The sequence below is a fragment of the Podarcis erhardii genome, assembly GCF_964252035.2.
Source record: "Podarcis erhardii genome assembly, chromosome: 12".
Taxonomy (NCBI): Eukaryota; Metazoa; Chordata; class Lepidosauria; order Squamata; family Lacertidae; genus Podarcis; species Podarcis erhardii.
Window position 1 is genome coordinate 16,172,267 of NC_138513.1, and position 6,506 is coordinate 16,178,772.

Genomic DNA, 6,506 nt, shown 5'->3' on the forward strand with positions numbered 1-6,506 from the left:
TTTCCTGTAGGCCTCTAGAGACAAAAACAGAAGAAACACTTTGCTACTGTTACTACTACTCCCACTTCTGAAAGCATAAAATAAGTCCAAGTTCAATATATCAGGACAAGCATTGACATAGCTTTGAATGAATTAGCAGTTATGACAACAACATTTCTGCTGAAGCAACTTCAGTCAGTCAGGCTCCTTGTGTAATGTGAGTAGGAACTAAAGGTTTTTAGAAATGGTTGCACTGGGGGGAATCAGTTGTGGGCCGGGAAAGAAAAAGAAGGGGTATCTGACTAGTCTGGGGGCTTATTCACACTTTTATTTTCTCTTTCCAAGCATGGTTGGTGATTTAAAGCTCCCTGTCCAAGCACCAGGTTTGGGGGGGTTTTATTGCTCCAGAGCTTTCCCTATGAAAACCCACTCTTTAAATCTCAATCAGATCAAACGTCAATCTGCAGAAAATTGATGTTTGCTCTGATTCAGCTTTAAAGAGTTGGTTTTTGTTATGTAGTGAAGTTTCACCCTGGGCCAGCAGAGGGATACTGTATATAGTTTTCACTCAGGTCTGTAGATAGTTTTCCCTCAGGTCCGCGTCAGTTATTTTAGGCGGGAACTCTGGGCTGTTGTTGTTACAATGTTGACAGCCGGCTGCCTATAAAAGCAGGCCGGCTGAGCTGTTTGCAGTCAGTTCTATTCCAGCTTACGAAATAAAGAGCTACTTGGAGAAATCGCTGTGTCGTCTGCTATGTCAACCCACAACTTAACACTGGCGACGAAGGTGGGATGGATGGACATCAGAGCACAGCCAGATGCGGCCAGCCTCTGAACTGAGCTGAATCACTGAGCTGAATCACAGAGCGAAATCACTGAGCGAAATCACTGGACAGAACCAATTCAGAGCTGACTGTTCTGGCTAGAGCACGGTGTTCCATCCATCGCCCTTCACGCCGGCATCGGAATCATGGCTTCACTTGTGCCTCTACCGCCGTTTGCGCCAGCCTCTGAATCATGGGATTCCTACCTCGCTCGGTTCAACTGCTACCTCCAAGCCAACGAGCTGACAGCAGTATCAAAGGATCGTAAGCGGGGCCTATTCCTCAGCCTCTGTGGGCCTGAGGTGTTTGAGACGGCCCGAGCATTGGTTGCGCCCGAAGCAGTCCAGGCAACACCATGGGACACGATCCAAGAGAAGCTCCGCAACCACTACGCACCAAAGCCGTCCAAGATTGCTGCCCGCCATGCGTTCTACCACCGGAACCAGGCAGAGGGGGAGTCAATCAACAACTACACCACCGCCCTGCGACAGGCTGCAATGCACTGTGAGTTCCGAGACTTAGACGATGCCCTGATGGATCGAATCGTCTGCGGGGTCCGGGACATCCATCTGCAACGGCGTCTCCTCGCCAAGCCAGACCTCACGCTGCAGAAAGCCATTGAGGAGGCTGTGGCCTCAGAAGCTGCTGAACGCTCCGCCCAGGAGATCCGCAAGTGCAGCAGCCCACGTCTTGCTAGGGAGCCAGTTCCGGTGCATCATGAAGAGGCCAGCAGTGATGAGGCATCCTCCAGTGAAGGCGATGACGTGCACCAGACAAAGCGGGAGCACAGGAAGTTCCAACAGAAGTCCAAGGGCCAACCGGAATGTGCCGGCTGCGGAGGCAACCATTCCCGTGCCAAGTGTCGATTCAGAGACGCCATCTGTAGGAAGTGTTCCAGAAGGGGCCACATCGCTAAGGTCTGCCGATCGGCTCCGTCTGACACCCCCCCTTCATCGACTCGCAAGTCCAAGCCTTCACTCCAGTCTGCCAAGGAAAGTTGTTTCGCTCTCACCAGCTGCCGCTGCCCGTCTGGAACCACGATTGGCCAAACCGACTCGCCTACGCGACGCAAGCTGAACGTCACGGTGCTCATTGAAGGAGCTCCATGTGACATGGAGATCGACACCGGGTCTGCCCTGTCCATCGTGTCGTGGAGCACCATCAAAAGACTGGTACCCAGAGTGTCCAAAAGGCAACTCGACTCTCACCGCGTACACCTGAGAGACTACCAGGGAAACGACATTCCAGTGGTAGGCGTTGGCCGGTTCCGGATTGCCTTCAAGGATTTTTCGGGCCTGCTCCGGTTGGTGGTGGTCGAAGGTCAGCGGCCAAGCCTCCTAGGGCTAGACTGGTTTGATGCCCTCGGCCTGGAAGTCACCGGCATCAACTGCATCTCTAACGCAGAGACTGAGGGTCTGGTCAAAGACTTTGCCGAGGTTTTTGACGGCACCTTGGGGCAATATACAGGTACGCCCATCTCCTTTAGCCTTGATCCACAAGTCGCCCCCATCAAGCTAAAGCCACGCCGGGTTCCCTTTGCTCTCAAGGCTAAGGTGGACGAACAACTGGACAAACTGATCGCCCAAGGAGTTTTGGAGCCGGTTGACCACGCCAAGTGGGAAACCCCCATCGTCACGCCTGTCAAGCCAGATGGGTCGGTGAGAATCTGTGCTGACTACAAGTGCACGATCAACAAGGCACTTCAGCAGCACGCTTATCCGGTTCCTGTTGTCCAACACCTGCTGCATTCCCTGGGTGAGGGTAAGGTCTTCGCTAAGCTGGACCTTGCCCAAGCCTATCAACAACTGCCAGTCGATGATGCCTCTGCTGAAGCCCAGACGATCGTCACCCACCGGGGGGCATTCCGTTGCCGCCGGTTGCAGTTCGGGGTGAGTGTGGCTCCTGGCATCTTCCAAAGCCTTATGGAGCGTCTCCTGCAAGGGCTTCCGGGCGTGGTACCATATTTTGATGACGTCTTGGTGTCTGCAGACTCACACCAGCAGCTGTTCGAGCGCCTCCGTGCCGTGCTGACCAGGTTCCAAGAGGCCGGGCTCAAGGTAAAGAGGGAGAAGTGTCAGATCGCCGTTCCACAGGTAGAGTTCCTGGGCTATCTTATCGATGCCTCCGGCCTTCACCCGACCACATCCAAGATCCGCGCTATCCAGCAGGCCCCCACCCCAAAGAACAAGACGGAGTTGCAGGCGTTCCTGGGGCTGCTGAACTTTTATAACATGTTCCTGCCCCACAAAGCCACAGTGGCTGAGCCTCTTCACCGACTCCTTCGTACAAAGACGCCTTGGGCCTGGGGTCATCGGGAGACGGCGGCCTTCAACGCGGTCAAGGCTCTCCTTTCATCAGACAGTGTGCTGGTACAGTACAGTGAATCCAGGCCGCTGGTCCTTGCCTGCGACGCCTCACCTTTTGGCATCGGTGCTGTCCTTAGTCACCGTTTTCCAGATGGAAGAGAAGCACCGCTCGCCTACTTTTCCAGGACACTATCTCTGACGGAACGGAATTACAGCCAGCTCGACAAGGAGGCATTGGCACTTGTGGCTGGAGTGAAGAGGTTCCATGAATACCTCTATGGCAGGACTTTTGACCTCATCACTGACCACAAGCCACTCCTGGGCCTCCTCGCCGGTGATCGTCCAACTCCACCGGTCCTCTCGCCACGCATGCTGCGATGGACTGTTTTCCTGGCTGCCTACCACTACCGGCTCATCCATCGCCCGGGGAAATCGATGGGCCATGCCGACGCCCTCAGCCGTTGCCCTCTTCCAGCATTTGTGGAAGACCCAGCTCCAGCTTCATCGCTCCTTCTGATTGAGGATCTTCCGGCAGCGCCTGTATCAGCTGCCACTGTGGCCTCCGCGTCTGCCCAGGATCGCACCATCAGCCGGGTGCTCAACTGGGTGTGGAGGGGGTGGCCACAAGGGCCTTTTGCATCGGAGTTCCAGCCCTTCGCAACCAGACAACATGAACTCTCAGCTCATCGCGGCTGTCTGCTGTGGGGAGACCGCGTCGTGATTCCCCAGGGACTCCGTCAGCGCGTCCTGGAGGCTCTGCACGTTGGCCACCTGGGAATTGTCAAAATGAAGGCGTTGGCTCGGTGTTACGTCTGGTGGCCTAATATGGACGATGCCATCACTGCCTGGGTGTCCGCCTGTCAAGCGTGCCAAGAGTCGAGGCCTGCACCACCGGCAGCTAAGGGACACACCTGGGAGACGCCAAAGACACCCTGGTCGAGGGTGCACATCGATCTGGCTGGCCCCTTTCACGGCCGGACCTTTATGGTAGTGGTGGACGCCTATTCCAAATGGCTGGAGGTCGCCCTGATGCCCTCCACCACTACCGAAGCTGTCATCCGGGTGCTGCGAGGCCTGTTTGCAACGCATGGGTGTCCTGATGTCCTTGTCTCTGACAACGGACCACAGTTCACGTCAGGCACGTTTGAGCGGTATCTTTTGGGACTGGGCATCCGCCATACCCTAACGGCACCCTTTCATCCATCCAGCAACGGGCAAGCGGAAAGAATGGTGCGCTCGGCAAAAGAGGCACTGGCGCGCCTGGACCGGGGAGACTGGCATGAGCGGGTCGCCGAATACTTGTTCGTGCAACACATCACCCCTCATGCAGCCACAGGGAGGAGTCCTGCTGAACTGCTTATGGGCCGCCGCCTCAGGTCACCGCTCGACCGGCTACACCCGGACTTTGCCGTGGCTGAACCCCCAGGCTGTGCCAACGCGCCACGGTCATTTGTCCCAGGAAACCAGGTCTTTGCCCGGAACTATGTGGGGGACATTCCTTGGGTGCCAGCCAACGTAGTGGGAGTCACTGGACCTCGCTCGTACCAGGTGGCACTCGAGACGGACGCTTGTGGCGACGGCACATAGACCAGCTTAGGCGCAGGGTTGGGGACTTGGACACTACCGAGGTGCCCCCAACTGCGCTTGCGGCTCCAGAAGAGACACGTACAGATGGCGAGGCCCCACCTACACCTCCCTCGCAAACTGCCAGCGTGGAGCCGAACCAAGCCGCTTCAGAGGGTCTGCCAGACTTACCACAGACTCAGACCACTCCACTTGCGGAGGCTCCACCCACAGCAGCGGATCCAGGGGATTTGGTTCCAACACCACCTAGGGTCGCACCACAGCCTCAGCAAGAACTGTGTGGCCCCCCGGACTTGGCTACCAGTCCCCGGCGGTCTGGCAGAGTTTCCAAGCGCCCAACTTATTTAAAGGACTATGTTGTTGGACATGTATCACTGTTGGTCTAAGTATGGGAAATGTAACCAATATGCTTTTGTGCCTAATTGAACCATTACGCGTAGTGCTGTATATAAGGAAACCATTACGATTGTAACTAACGCCTTATCTCGGTGGGGAGGGGTGTTATGTAGTGAAGTTTCACCCTGGGCCAGCAGGGGGATACTGTATATAGTTTTCACTCAGGTCTGTAGATAGTTTTCCCTCAGGTCCGCGTCAGTTATTTTAGGCGGGAACTCTGGGCTGTTGTTGTTACAATGTTGACAGCCGGCTGCCTATAAAAGCAGGCCGGCTGAGCTGTTTGCAGTCAGTTCTATTCCAGCTTACGAAATAAAGAGCTACTTGGAGAAATCGCTGTGTCGTCTGCTATGTCAACCCACAACTTAACAGTTTTTGTGGGGAAAGAAAAAAAGGGCCACTCTGATACAGAGCATTAAAGCACAGGTCTCTAGCTGGATAGAGTGGGGCAAAAGGTAAGTGTAACTAGGCCCTAAATCTTGTATACTGTATGTATTTGCAGTAGTGAATTTTGCTGCTCCTTCAGTCTTTGTGGGACATTTATAATCTTGCCAATACTATGAAGTCAGAAGACAAAACTGAAAATAAGGCAGAAAAAAATGGACCAGCTTCCTCATTCTGCTCTCCAGGGATCATCTCTATAATCTCATCCCAATGCTTCTTGCAAGGAAATGTCTCTACATTTTTACTATTAACCACTACTAGAAATCTGGTCTCTTTTAGAATATCTTAAAGCAAGAGATATCTATATAGGGTAACATCTTGTGTAAGCTATTTCATATTCTAAGTAATTATTATTTTTTTACTTTTGAAGGGTGAGTGAGAGTGACTGAACAAATGAGTGGAGCTGAACAACTGTCACTTAACCTAGTATTCACATTCTCCCTCTTCCTCCTCCAGGTACTTTTCTCCCCAGCTTGCCTTGTTGGAAAAAGATGAAACTGGGAGGAAGATGAATGGAGATAAGAAGATGAAGAAGGGAGGTAAGGTGTGATTCGGCTCATTCACTCGTGGTTCTTTTGATATTAAAAGTAGACCTCGGTGTCTACCTTAACGTGAATGGGACAGATATGGAAATGAGAAATGTGGCTGTTCCATCACCACCATTCAGGTCTCAACAAGCTTTTCACCATGTGAATAGTGGGCGAAGTAAACTGCACTGAAACCTGTAGAATTTACTTCTGGAAGTCCAGTCTTTTCCCTATATGTATGGGCATTCCACATATTGTGCATCAGTGTTAGCAAGCACATCTTAAGATGGTCATAAAAAGGAATACTGTAAACCCAACAACTATTAGTTTATCTATGTATCACTTCTCACTATAAAAAGTTCTAAAGCTATTAAAAACAAATCAAAAAATGAATAAAGGAATAAAAATACATAAACATAATTAAAAGCATAACTAACTAACCTACCTAC